At 42.7% G+C, this 15,233-nt stretch overlaps 1 protein-coding gene across 3 annotated transcripts in view; it reads right to left on the bottom strand.

Moving 5' to 3' along the window:
- tab2 (TGF-beta activated kinase 1 (MAP3K7) binding protein 2) overlaps positions 1 to 12,493 on the bottom strand; it is a 36,788-nt gene extending 24,295 nt beyond the window's left edge. For all 3 annotated transcript variants that reach the window (XM_041064339.1, XM_041064341.1, XM_041064340.1), the window contains exon 1: positions 12,130 to 12,493. The gene's annotated coding sequence lies outside the window, so the exon portion shown is untranslated. The remainder of the gene's footprint in view (positions 1 to 12,129) is intronic.
- Between the last annotated feature and the right edge of the window lie 2,740 nt (positions 12,494 to 15,233).

The following is a 15,233-nucleotide window of genomic DNA, read 5'->3' as shown; positions in this document are numbered from 1 at the left end:
CTCGGAGGGTGCCAGCGCCGGCCTGGCCTGATCCGTTTGCTCGAAAAGCAGCCAAACCACACACATACAGCAGCACATTCCTCTAAGGAATACCACAGCAGAACAGCTCTGTTATGACATCTCTAACCAGGAGCGGAGGCAGACCAGTGGGTTTTGGAGGCCAAAGGGCACCATGGAAGAGAGTGAGGAAAAGTGGGGTAGGGAATACTAACCAGGGACATGCCTCTGCTGAGCTCTCCACTTCATTGCTTTACACTGAAGAGGAATTTTGCATTGATCCTTGACTGAGGACAGGGAAACTATCAGAAACATGTCAAACAGAGAAAAACTTTGGGCAGCTTTCACCCAGCATGCTCCTCTTTTTGTACTGGATCTCTGGTAGAAACCTATCTCTGCATTCACAAAAAAAAAAAAAAAAAAAAAATCGGATGCCTTTGCACATTGCAGATGCGAGAGTCAGGGCTCTGCAAGCTTTACTAGTGTGTATGTTTGCAGTGCTGTTGTGCAATCTGCAGTGGAAAGGAAAAAAAAAAAAAAAAAAGATTCCCCTCAAAGCGTTATGGGAAGTGCGGCTTGTTTTCTTCCCGTGGAGCTCAGGTAGTTGTATCTGAGATGCAAAAAAAAAAAAAAAAGTCGCAAAACATCAGCAAATGTAGGGCCTAATTTAATAGACCACTACTAGAGCAAGAATTTCATTGAGACCCACACAGGCAGTTGCCCTTGGCAAAGCTACACTGAACCACAACAAACAAAGACTTTTCAGCTGGGTGGACTCCGTTGTCCACCACACCCTGACAATAATGTTTTCAGAGCGAGGCTGCAAGGGAGCAAGGGAGTATGAGAGCCCAAGGCCCACGCTGTTACTGATAGGACACTAGATCAAAGCTCTTTCCCGTCGTTAGTGAGTACCAAAAAAAACCTGAGTGAGATGAAAGACCGTCAATAGACGGTGGGAGAGATGATGAAGGACAGAGCAGTCTCTGTATGGCATTTACAAACAGCACAGAGTAAGACAAGCTCTCTGTGCTGCGTCTGCGAGGAAAAGTCGGGAGTTGGAGGGGATGTGGGGCCAGAACCTGCCCACAGGATAAGCGCGCAGGACTGATAAGACAGTGGCCTGCATTATCCATCCAACAGAAAACAAGCAGCCGGGAGATCAACTCACTATCTGCTCCTTAGTCACAGTGCAATAATGAATGTATTTGAGAATCATTGCAAATCCTCACCTACAGTGATCTGACTGCTGAAGACACCAAAACAAAACAAGATTAATTCCCCAGGATAAAAGGGATTTTATATAGCTCCTCACTTAGCAAAGGACAAACTGAGCCGAGCACTGAATAGTCACTATGACTATCATCTCAGCCTTGAACACTAAACATTGCTTGTACATGGACAGTAGTGATTGCAGGGCAGTTGAGTCCTTACTACTGGAGACCTAACAGAAGTGCACTTTGTTCATAATGTGGTGCAATTTGGACTCACTACAAGTTTAGTATTAATGAACTTTGAATTAACAAGTGATCTGCTCAGCTCTGCCGCAGTGGGAAGCGAAGCGTCAGGACTCTGGACTGCAGGTCACAGGAGCACAGCCGGGATCAGAACTGTTCAGCAGTCAGAGGAAAGTCATTTCACATGGCGTGCTCCGAAAAGCACATAAATACGAAAGCGTAAGAGCTGCGAAGGCACAGTTCACCACGGAAATATTTACAATTATTGAAGGCAGCATCTATAATTACTCATACATCAACAAGTCAATTTACTATCAGCTTCTCGACAGAACACAAGGAAGCTCTGGTTGTGAAGGAAAACACCAAAGAAAATTTCTTCCTGAAGGCAAAAAGTGCTACTCATTCACTGAATATGAGGAAACTGTAAAACTAATTTACTGCAAAGCATGCAGGAGTTATCCAGCTCAGCTCACAGGGCTGAATAAATAAATTAAATAAATGTAATTATTAAATTCCTCGATATTTTAATGGTGTTCTTATTTGGACACTGACAACTATAGATAAAGAAAAATGGTGAAGAGGCAACATTTGATTTTGGGATGTTTACATTCACTTCTGGACGATTGCATTTGTTTTTTTTGGGACAGTTCCAGGACAATGACTTAAAAAAAAAACAACAAAAAAAAAAAACGTAGTCTGGAGCACTGCTGGAGTTTGATTGAGCAGAAGGCTGCAGAAAGTTGCAACTGCTTCGCAAAAAAAAAAAAAAAAACATTTATTCAAAAACAGTGCCATGAATGTTAGTTTTCTATACCCATGGAGAAAGTTTTGACTAGGGATGCACCGAAATGAAAATTCTTGGCCGAAACCGAAAACTGAAAATGAGGAAACCAAGGCCAAAAACTGAAAACCGAAACACCAAAAGAAATAATTATTTTGCCAATTATTAGTACCGTTGCATTTATGGCTATGACTGTGTACTAACCTCACGAAAATTGCAAGGCATTGCGATTACATAAATGAATATGAATGTTTCAAAGAATGAATCAATTTAAACAAGATTGTAAAATTCAATAAGTTCTCTCATAAAAGCACAAAGTGCATATGAGTCAAGTGCATTTTAAAATTTTCGCTGTAGGACTACAACATAATAATGTATCAAAACAAAGATTGCCATAGCCCATATGTTAACTGTAGGCCTTTAACAACAACAAATGCACCAGGAATTGCAGCGCTTTAAGTTTTAAACATCCTTCCATTTTCAAAAACGTCCGCCACAGACGGAGTGGGCGTGCTCGGAGGGATTCTCCTTTTCTGCGCAGCATTCCTCTCATATTCAGCACAGCGATCGACATGTTTGGATTTCAGGTGATAAATTAAACCCGAGGTGGAGAAATTCTTTGCAGATGCAACCCCCTCTTGAAATTTCGACATTACATATTTTGCAAATCACTGTCCCGTGTGTCTTTCTCAGATTTACTAAAATACGTCCACACCGCAGACATGTTGGCCTTTCCAGACAAGCTCGTACCGGCCGCGGTTTTCGCTTGTGTCATCACAACATCCTGTTTCGGCCATGTTGTTTTGGCGCTTTTGGGACATTTTCGGCCGAAAATTTTCGGTGGCCGATTATTCTGCCCTTGGACTACCCCTAAAATAACAGCATTTATTTCAGCAGCATCTAATATTTTTGCATTGCTAGCAAAAAATAGTAGTCATTTTCAATATAGCGTATTTATGTCACAACTGAGAAAAGACAGAAAGAGACTGTAAGATTAAGGGGAAACAGACTAAGGGGCAACAGCAGACCACACAAAAACCAGGACGACATTCTTGCAATTACAGGTACATCAGTGAGTTTGTAGATGCCCGGACACATTTTATCAGACTGTCCATCTTTCAAAACTACACATCCAGTCACATGCCTCAGAAAGACTCAGAGAGACTCCATATGTTCATGCATTGTAAAGAACTATGAACTATGGAGTGAAAAACACTTCCTACACACAAACTATTTCATTATAACTCCACGAAAACAGCCTCTGCATCCCCAAAAATGTAAAAGCAAGCAGCAGAGCCCAAAAGTGAAAATGCAAACTGAGGTGTTTATCAGAGCAACGCACGATGAGAGGAAGTGTTTGTGTCTCACACACATATCCTGCTGCAGAGGCGATGGTCTGGCTGACTCTGAGGAGCAAAGAGACCAAAGATAACCGCTGAACCATCTTCCTGTATGCTGTCACCCAGGGGTTATATGCAAAAAAAAAAGAGAGAGAAAAAAGAAAAAGGCAGCCCATGGTGGAACAGCAGCACTCGTGTGGAAGTGCAGTGTAACACTAGAAAGGTCAGTGGATTTGTGGATGTAAGAGAAAGCCAATGAGCAATTGAAGGGATACTTGTAATTAGAGTTAATACACGAACGCCTGTTTGTCAGTGTTGGAAAGCAGTGGTTTGCAACTGCAAGTGGGTCTCGGAGAAGACGCAGAGAGCCAATTTGAAATCTGAGAAATGTTTTCTGCTTGAAAATTCAAAACAGCTATTAACTGGTGTGGAAGAATGTGACACAGCTGGCAGCCTGACCTTTTACTGATAAACCACAACAGAGCTAACATTAACGTTTAATAATCATTTGTAAATAAGATACGCACTATTTGGAAAAGTGACTATTTTACAAAAGGACTGCCAACACACACACACACACACAGACACACTCACATACATATATATAAATGCAGATTGAATTACATCTGATTCTTGCTCAACATTACAAGTATCAAAAATAATACCCTAACATTTCCTAACCAACCCTGTTTTGCCAAATTGAGTCCTGAAACCTGTTGCTTCTCGCACCTGGTTTTATGTGAAAGTCAATCACGCTGAAAGCCTAAGTGTGACAACAGGAAGTAAACAAGTCCTCTGAGGGCTCGACTAATTGTATGCAAATACGATGTTGTTGTGGCAGCACAACAGCATCTCATTCAGAATAAAGAGAAACCTAATCTAACTGCTCTGAAGCCTCTATTGACCAGTAAATCATAAAAAAAAAACAAAGCCAAACAAGGGTGGAAATGAACACTTCAAGCAACAACACTGATCCCACTGACAATGTCGAAGTGTCTCAAGAACTGCACTGCTGTCTTTCCAAACATGCCTGTTTAACACACCAGAAGCTCTGGTTCCAATTAGTTTAAATGGTACATCCAAAGGGAGTCGGCGGAGGAGCTCCACTATATTCCTTTAATTGATGGTTGCGCTACTATCCTATTTCATAGCTGAGTTTCTGTAAAGGAAACTTGAAAAACACTTCATTAGCATGAAAAGCTCCTCTTTAATTATTCCACCGCGTTTGAGTCTGATTTACAAGCGCCCATTTACGCAGGATGTCTATTTTGAGTTAATTTATTTAGCTGAACAATTCCCCAGCCAGTAAACTTCAGTCATATTGGGGTTAATGTACCCGTTTCTCCGAGCTAAAGCTAACGATTAACGACATTAGCAATTTCAGTCTGTAATTACTCATTCCTACACACCATTGACATGGGAAGGTTTCAGAATTGGTGGGTCTTTTTTTTTTTCCTTGTGTTCATCAGTTATTATTAGATTAAATAACACCACACCAGAGGTGCTCCACTGTAAATAACTGCTGAGTACTTTGTGTAAATTTATAACTTAACAATATAGACAGCTCCATTGCTTCACGTTGTGTTGACTACATATTGTGAGTGGTCAGTGAGAACAGTCCCAGAACACACATGCAGCATGCTCACATTGAAAGACAGCCCGGAAAGACAGGCACGCAGAGAGGGCCAGTAAAGAGAGGGGACAGGGACAGCAAAAAGATTTTTTTTTTGGCGGTCCACCGACGTGTCTCCTGGTGTTCGTTATGAAACTGTAGCAGCACAGTCTAAGTAATTAGTAGGAAATACTGACACGCATGTGCAAAATTTGAATTTTAATTCAGGTATGGAGCATTGATAGTCTTTGTGTTCAAGAGCCAGGACCAGAAGGCTGCTAGGTAAGTTCTCCAACCCTCGGATAAACAGGGCATTTAAACCCTGTGCTGCTCCATTCACACTGCTCCTTGGATGGATGGCGGTTTTACCGGGCCGCTCCCAAGTGTACGTGTGCGTGCCTGTGCAAATATGAACCAAAACAGTGCTGACAGTTAAGTTGCAAACCATACTTTGTCTCCATTTTTTCATTCATCCATTCCAGAAGTGTGCAAACCTTTGGTTTTAATAAAACATTTTTGAGGAATTAAACCCACCCAAGTAGCACTCATGGTCTGTTCAACTTGTGACAGAGGATGTGTCCATTTAGGGAAGCTGGGGCAGCGACTTTTGAAGAAAAGGAAAGCATCAGAGATGAAACCCAGAGCGCAGGTCAAGGGCACAGAGATGGGGGGAGCGCTCAACACACACAGTCTTGTATAGGATGTGGTTCACTCTTCTCCTGTTTGCTGATGCATGTAAAAAGAGAAACAATGACAAGGGCAGCGACAACAGTAACTTTGACTTCAGAGTGCACGGTGCATTGAAAGGCATGACTGCAGAGGGGCCAGCAAAGTGGAACTGCATCTCACGTGCACTGCACTGCAATAACCAAATGACAACAGCAAAGCCGCCTAAAGGAACTCTCACCTGAACTGTGGAGTGTGGGAAAGTTCGCTCTGAGGTTTTACAGCAAGTTTACAGTCTGAATTGAAACACGTTTGCTGTCAAACATTTAAGGTCAATGTACTACTACAGATCTGAGAATTGTAGGCAACGAAATATGGCCGGGCGATCCGACAATATTATTTCATGATTGATTCTGACAATGTTCACAATCTTTGTGAGGTTGTGCTGATTATATCACGCGTCTTTATCACAGGGTCACTTTCATGTATGACATGAAAATCAAGTCAACGTGACCTAGTAGCACCACAGAAGAGGAGCTGGGACAGGAAAAAAGGTGGATGAGCATCAGTAGTGTGGCAGAGGTTCAGCTATGCACAGTAGGAAATTTCTCAAAGCACAGTTATCTGTAACCTTTGTAGGGCAAAGGCTGGCACTTCCGGAGGTAAGACGACAAATGAATTCAACCACCTTAAACGAAGGCATCCGAAAGAAGAAGCCGAGAGTTGGGACTGGGAGGTAAATCAACTTTTTTAAGGTATGCTGATATATTTTCAGATGAGATATAGGATGAGACAGTACTGTTTATTTCAAGATACTCTGAAGTTGCGTTACATGTCAAGTTCCTTCCCTAAAGATGTGCAACCCCACCCCTCTACATCTGTACAAACCCAGCCCAAATCTCTCACAACTTCTCCTGCAACATGGAGGGGGAGACACAGCGGCGATGCAGAAGAAGACCTGGTTTGTAAGAAGAAAATCCATCTGTTGCTGTTGTTGAAAAGAAATGAAGGAGAATTCTCAGAGACAGGTCTGTTTTTATTCAATATAAGTTATATCTATTTTATCATTCACATATTGATATATTGTGCAGCTGTATATTTTTAAACAGGACTATTTTTGTTTACATTTTTATTGTTATTTGCACAGCTGTGTGCTTAAGCAGGAGAGGAACACCTTTAATTGTGCTCTATAGCTGCTTTCACACGTGCACCGCAACTCTGCAACTATTTCAGACCGTACCCGGGGGAGCTGTGTGTGAACACAAATCTCCGAATCAGCTGAACCGGACGTCGTGCTGCCAGGTTCCTACTGCAAACTCCATGTATGTGTCCGACTGATTAGAGCCAGTTTACTGTCCAGAGAGTTCACAGTGAGAAAGTGGGTGTGTCGGTGATGTTTCTATCCTATCTCCTGCAGTGCTGTTAAACAGAGCTCGACTCCTGAATGCTCTAACATAGGCTGCTTCAAGTCTGGATATTCTTAACAGTATGTTTCAGAACTGGGAAGAAAGATCGCGATTCAGACTGAGAATCGTGACTGTGGGTTAAAAAGATCATGGTATGATTTTCTGTGACGTTATCGTGACGTAATCAGGCATCACCTTCATGGATCTTCTTTATCTGCACCAGCTAATCTGCGCATTGCTGCAACACCGATGCAGGCAATGCAGTGGCTTGTCATCATGTCTGCTTAAACCACTGTCTCACTTGGGGATGGGTATAAAACCTCCATACCATCTTGTGCCCCCAGCAGAGTGTCAGAACTGTGTGGCAATGACACTGAGCACTGAATCCTTTGTTACTCTTATTCAGGGCTACTCTCTCGTTGCCAGATTAATCTAATTAACTCGAAATAAATAAAACAAATAAAAATGTGTTTTCCGATTAATCGAGGTTTTTGCTCAAATGATTCAATATTGATTCCTCACTCTTTCTCAGTAAACGTGTACATCTGCACCAAACGATATGGGTGTGCAGTGTTTACTTGCTGCAAACGGTTTAGTTATGACAACAAGTCATTTTAAGGCTAAACGTCGCGTTTACGCAGAATGGCTGCAGCCGTCACTGTCGTGCCTCAGTGTGGTAAGCTGGCTATCTCATAGCAAATCAAGAGATCGCACGTACAAGAGGGTTCCGACCGCACACTAAGCTGATGCTCCCCGCTCATGACAGTTGAAGCAATATTGTCTCTGGCTGCGAGATGTGACACTGTGGAAGTCAACAACAGTGTGCCGATTCCACTTTATTCCGTTTGTCCCTGGCGGGTACCCTAATACCAGCTAACAGCGGTCTGCAGATACCAGGCTGATGTGCTGTCAACACAAACAGTGCAGATGAATTAGTGAATCGGTTTCTGTCCTGTTTGTGCTCATAGTGATCATTAAACTTGATGTATGCATTTCATGTGTGGCTGTATGGGACGGCATTTATTTTTTACAACATCAATAATGATGACGCCTTGTAAGTGGTGTGGGTTTTTGTTTGTTTTTTTTGTTTGTTTTTATTCTTCCTTAACTGTTTTGTACATGTAGGCCTAAAAAAATATTTAGACGTGTCATGTTTTAATCATTTTGAATTTGCCAAGGAAAATAAATCCTCGCTCCACAGTTTTATTACTAGGAAATGTGTTTACAATTTTGTCTAAATTTTCAGTTCCCAGGATAAATTCTGAGAAGCCTTTTAACACTTAACATCCGATATAACTGATTTGTCAAGAACTGAATCAAAGTCAAATCGAACTGGGTGATGAGTGCAGATATCCAGCCCTACTGGGCAGGTGTTGAAAAAGTCTCACCAGTATTCATTTCAGAATAATATCTAAAAGGGCTTCATTCAGCCCAATGTTTCAGGTTCACAAACCACAAATCTGCTGTGTGGTCCAGTTTCCACACCCTCCTCAACCAAACTATGATAAACCAAATGTAGGATACTTGTCCAGCACCAGCTATCACAGACAGACTAAGTTAGTCATCAGCTGTTCGGCAAAGTCAAGCATATAGCAACTGAAGACCCAGATATCGTTCGCTGGAGTTGACTTATAAAGTTTGTCCGAGCTGCAGGACTGTCAGCTCGTGAAGGGGTTCGCCTGTCTCCAAGTGGTCAAAATAAATAAATATTTGCCGTGTCAAACTAAGACATGATCGTGTACAACAACAACAAAGTATTGCAGATCTTGCAAACCGCAAATGATCTTGTGCAAGTGCTATCATGGCTGTGGATATATTGTAAAGCCGCTGCAAAAGTAGCAAAACCTGTGAAATGTACACTGCAAAGTGAACAAGCGCTGAGCAGGCAGCCGCTAGAAGTGTAGTGGACTATTAAGCGTCAGCCTCGATGCATGCAATTTAACCCTTGAACTGGAGAGGACCGTGAGCAGCATGTGTAATGGAGGACTCCATTTAAAGCTGCGAAGTCAGGAGAGCTCAACAGGGGGAGGGGGCTCCAATGAGAGCCTCTCTTCCTGACAACCACACACTGTAGTGGGGGAGGGTTAAAAAACACCAAGCCCTCTTCCTGAGTCTGCTGCTATGGGCAATAATGTGATGGATCCTTCCCTTTTCCACCTACTTGATTCCCCATTTGGCATTGTAGGTCTTAACCTGACACTTTTACTTTGAAGAAAACAACCACTGAATAATAACCTATGGGGACAGGTCACTGAGCACAGGGCTGCCTGAGAGAACATGTATCAAGTTAAAGCTACACAAGTTCAGAGCTTGCAGCCTCTTAAAGAGAATCTGTTCTGACACACAGAAAAGGAGAAAGGTAAGCCAATATCATTTCCTGGGTTAAACTGGCTCTGCACCGTTGATCCAAACAACAAGCATTTGTGCTCCATCCAAACACACTCATGTGCAGTAATTATCCTTCCCCTTGTGAATAGGGAACAAACTACACACACACACACACCCCCCCACCCTTTTGCTCTGTGGTGATAAAGTTGTGCAAACTGCAAATGATAAATCAGGAAACAGGTTTTTCAGGAAAGAAGATTGAAGTGTTGGCACAGACCTCGCGACAACATGCCACAAACTCAGCTTGTTGTAAAAGTCCTCAAACACAAGTGTTAGTGCGACTTGTTTATTGTCAGAAAGCAAGCACAGCAAGTGAGCCCGATTCTTCACCTCTATCAACAAACATCAAGGCAACTTAGGTAACACACTCTGTAGAGTCAGATCTGTAATCTGTGCATTAGTCCTGTTGATTTAGCCTGTTAGCATATGCCTAATGATATCCAAACAAAGCAATTAGCAGCCAGCCATTCTGTACAAGCACATGATCCTCGCCAAAATCCTGATTTAGTACTCATCATACGGGCTCCGCGCATTCGTTGCTGAGTCTCCAAAGAGTGGCAAATCAGCAAGGCCTCCTAGCAACATATTTGCCCAGCTACAGGCACACATGGTTTCAGTTAGGGGTCTGCACCTATAAACAGTTGGCCATGGCAGCTTATTGGTCAGGAAGTGTAATGTTGACTGCAAGTCAAGACAGGCACAAGCTGCTAATGAATGATATACACTCTTACAGTCTAACTGTGACAACACGGTTTAGATTGGAGGTGTTTGGAGGCTGACAGAGAGCAATTCTGAGGGTAGAGAGTAAAACAAGAAGCCCAGATTATGAAAAACCACAGTCGGGAAGGTTGTGCAATGAATGTGTGATTTCTACCTACAGTCTCAAAAGGCAATCCTATTTTTTAGCGTGTTAGAATTTAAATTAAAAAAACAAAACACTAACTGGACACAGGTCAATGATCTACTGGTAGAGCTGACAGACTCTCCTGTCACAATCAACATTTTGCATTATCCAACTGGTGTTAATTTGAAGACTAGCCTGAGTGATACAAAATGAAGAGACACACTCTCAACACACCCACAAGCTACAAGCAGACCACCACAAATGGTCAAACACTACCATGAACTGAAAGAGCCTTTATAACCACACACTGTATTAAAAAAAAGAAAAAAAGAAAAGAAAAAAAACTGACCTGTCATCACACATTAATGTTCCTGTCACATTTGGTTGCAATCATCATGATTAAATATAATTTGGACCGTATGAGAAAAAAACAAAACAAAAAACAGGAAAATATCTCGAAGATCATATGTGCACATATTCACAGACGTTTAAAATTTCTCAGTCATGATTCATGAAAACTTTGAAACAACTTCCCTGTCTGCAGCAAGTTTCAAAAGAGGACAAATGTTACAGCTCACCCTGGAGCTTATGGTGGCTTCACAGAAATGAATAAAGGACACATGACAGGTTAAGTTATCTCAGGATCTCTTCTTAACTGTAAAACCACCATCTCTTTTTAGCTGTTAACCACAAATACAAACAATAACTGTGGTGGCAAAGGCTCAGATGCATCTCTTTTTATCAGTTTCAATCACTACTGCCACTAATCAGGAGCATCTAAATCCATGGGTCCATGTGGGACACTGTCAGAGACATGTAGTTACCAAACAGGTGAAGTGAAACCCTTATCGCCCGAGTTATTAAACAACAACAATCTTCACACAGTCTTGGATATTTTGTGTCCCTTTAAGTTCAACTTGGCTGCAGTTGTGCAACATTAAAATCCAAGTCAGTGTTTAGACTCTGGTAGTTACATTTGCATTATCTTACTATGAAAAGGACAGGGCTGCACAGAGCTGGCTAGCCAGATAGGATATTCCTTATAAGAAAGTTTCCATGTTCCACAAAATAGTTTCGGTGTGTTGGCAAATGAATAAAGAAATGATTGAGGTGTAACGGCTTTTTTTTTTTTGAGACACGTTAGAAATAACACGCTCCATGAGGTGAAGTGAAGCAACAGTTTTATGATTTAACGTTTCCATCCACGACCAGCCTTGCGACGTTTCAGCGAGAACTCAATGGAAAAAGTAGGCTACACAGGCTACAAAACATGTAGCGTCAGCCAAAGTTCGCTAAAATTAAAACACCTAAAATGTCTATTTACAGACATTAATATTAAAGGAGACTCGGAGGAGAGGTTAACAAATGTGTTTTAAACTTAAGGCAGTGATTTGTACCACGGCCGAGACGAGAGCAGCTTCCAAAACACTTCAAGTTAGCTAACTTAGCTAGCTGCTTTCTGTAGACAAAAACTTTTTCCACATCTGAAAAGTTTCTTCTTTCAAACAGCGTGGGGCCGTACACAACAGCGTTTATCGCACAGGGCTCAAATGCTTTTATATTTCACAGTAACGCTTTTAAAACGGCTTCCTCCCGCTTGTCGCTATAGCTGGCGAAATAGTCTGCCTTAATGTAACTTACTTTCTCGTCTCCACTGCCGCCGCCGCCGCTCCCCGGGCCGCCTTCAACACCCGAGACCGCCGTCGGACCTCCAGAGGGCCGCCGGAGCTGAGAGAGGAGAAGCCGAGAGGGATCCAGCTACCACCAGGGAGACGAAGAGCCAATTGCACCGAGGCCCCGGGCCTTGTGTGTCCTCGAAATAGCGTAAGGGGAGGGATACCGAGCCTCAGCCCTCCGCCGTTTGACAGAGACTCGGGAATACCTTTTTGACAGCTCCTCTTCTTCGGCCCCCCCCTCCCCTCGACAGCCCTTCACTTTTCTCTTTTTCCTCACTTCCAGCAGATACGAATCAAAATACTGTCACAGAATATGGCGGCCGCATAAGCGCGTTAACATCGCGAGAGTAAGAGTTGTTTTTCTTTTTTTTTTTTTTTCAGTTTCCCAAAGTTATACTGAGGGAGGGGGGGAGAAAGTTGTGATTGCTGATGGGCTGAGCTGCATTCTGCTGCTGCTGCTGCAAAAGACTGAGGCAAGGAAAAAAATTATATTCATTTATAAGGTTACTGATTGAAAACTATGCAAGAGAAAGAGGGAATAGCTGAAGAAAAAAGCAGAAGGATGTCAGTTTTGGTCTCACTCAGATAAAAGGAGACAGTGACAATAATGTAAATAATACACTGATCTCATCTTTAATCTCAGAGAGGTTGGAGGTCAGAGGTCAGCTACAGAACAACATCCCCAAAGCTGGGCATTCAGTGCATTGCTCAAGCACACTTTTTTTTTTTTACAGTGTTCATGGATGCACACCACCAGATTCTGGTTTTAATTCTCTCACTGCAGGAACCGACAAGACAGACTGTTTCCTGTTTCCAAACAAGTATTCTGTCCTTTGAGATCTTGACACATTTATTTTAGTTCTCTTTCCCCTTTTGAGGTCTGTTTGGTTCACAGCATCGCAGACCAGCCATTGCGGTGCACGTCTCAACCAATGTCGATCACACAGCAGGGCTGGGCAGAGAACAGCTTCATTTTATCACTCACTCACACCTTCTACAGGCACTATATTTAGACAATAAAAATTCTGGGGTCGGATATGAACACTTCTCCACCCAAAAGGGAAACAACACATCTCATACTGGAGCATGCAGCACAAACATTGTCTGCACAAGATGCAGTTGAACTCTTCAGAAAAAAAGCTGGTTAGCTGTTGAGTTTTCTTATCATACTATTTTCCAAGGTTTCCATGATCACAAGGAACTTTGACTTTTACCATTTGTTTTATGTTTTCATTTAAAATGCATTTAGTCATTTTAATAAGAATTTATGATGGAAATTTAAAGTGAAAGAACAAGTTTATTGTAAGTATAAAACAACTGAAGATGTCCTACAACTGTGGAATTTGTATTTTGAAACTGATAAAGATGGCTGTAGCATAAAAATATATTGTGCTTTGATAATAAATTCTTTCATCTGTGGGTTGGTTGCGGAGGCCACACAATGCGAGTCCTCGGGGCGTCATGGAATTCCTTTGGTACGGGTTTCAAGTGACAGTTTTTGATGTTACTTGATCAAAAATGCTGCTTCAAAGGCCTTTTTTTTTCCCGCCATGAAACCATCACGTCCTCCAGGATCAACCTTCCAGTTTCCCTTTGCACTTTTTTTTTCCATCATTCTGCATGGACACCATAAACAGGTGTCCCCCCCCATTTCACTCTTCTTCTAAAGCGTAATTGATGTGGACCGACTTCTTCTGCCACTGCGCTGCCTCTCGCTGCATTAACCCACACATGGGCTGAACGAGAAAACAGACGCTTGTGGGAACTCTTGTGAAAAAGGACGCCGCATTTGTTCTCCAGTGAACTGGGTGGAAACATATGGCGTCTCGTGTGTCGGCATAATGCAGTGACTCACACATACACACACACACACACACAGAGTCACTCACACACAAACTGCTATCTCACACAGACTGTGACCCCCTGACTCTGGGTTTGAAGCCCAGGGAGCTGAATTCCCCTAAAGTGCAAGCAGCAAAGTGACTGCACAGTGCAGCTTCTTATCCTCTGTGACCAGAGCTGTCATACAGTATTCATTACTTCACACAATGCCTTATAGACTTTGTGATGTGCCAGTGGCAGGAGGGGCTGCAGTTGGGACTTATGTGCCAAGACAGTGAATCAGCAAACCTTACAAAAAAAAAAAAACACCCAAAAAAACAAAGGCAAGCAGCAGAATCAAAATTCTCAAGAATTTCGAGTGAGTTAACCCCACGAAGGCGGCTGCACTGTGGTTCCTCTCCAGTACTAGTCTCATTTCACAAGTGAAAGTGGACTGTGTGGCTTGGATTTACAGCCCCCCCTGACACACACACACACATAACTTAATCCAACCCACCCACACACATACACACACTCTACCAGCTCCAGTCCCCTGTGTACATGCTGTACTTAGACATAAACTACAAAAACTGCAGTGTGAGCCATCTAGCAAAACACTTTTTTTTTAAAGTGTATGCAACAGCAGCAGCCTGACAAATCGGACATTAAAAAACTGCTGTTGCGCTCTGCTGCTGTAGTCAGCCACACTCCGCAGATAGGCTTTTTGGAGGAACAGGGCCGGCCACCCACATTCTTGGCATGGAAAGAGGCCTGTTTCTCACGGTCTGAGGACAGCTTGTCATGGGTCAGCAGTTTAGATTTAGCTCTGCAGTGGGTCTCCAGTCATTATTCCCCTCTTAAGCAAACGTCTGTGCTCATCCACTGCTCCATTTGGGGCAGGTTATGCAGCTAGTCCAGTGCTAACAAGCTCCACACAGTGTTGTTAAGGACAGGGATGGGCGGTGGTGAGGGTGAGGGGGCGCAGGGGGGGGCAGAGAGCGCAGGATGCTGTTCTGTTCTCAAACTTCCAAAAGTGCAACACTGTGCTTTTACTCAGGTGCAAATACACTTGCACACTGACTTTGAACCACACATTTATTTAGATGGACAAATGTCAGGATCTTGTTGTGTTCAAATGTTTAAAAGTAAAAGTATGAAGTGAAAATTCAGTTGTTCGGGTGTTGTAGTGTGTTCAGAATGTGTCTACTGGCCATATGAAGCTGCTTTGTCGGTTTAGTAGCTTTAATA

The sequence above is a fragment of the Toxotes jaculatrix genome, chromosome 19 (genome assembly GCF_017976425.1).
Source record: "Toxotes jaculatrix isolate fToxJac2 chromosome 19, fToxJac2.pri, whole genome shotgun sequence".
Taxonomy (NCBI): Eukaryota; Metazoa; Chordata; class Actinopteri; family Toxotidae; genus Toxotes; species Toxotes jaculatrix.
The sequence above is the reverse complement of the archived record's forward strand: the minus strand, read 5'-3'. Positions and strand labels throughout refer to the sequence as shown.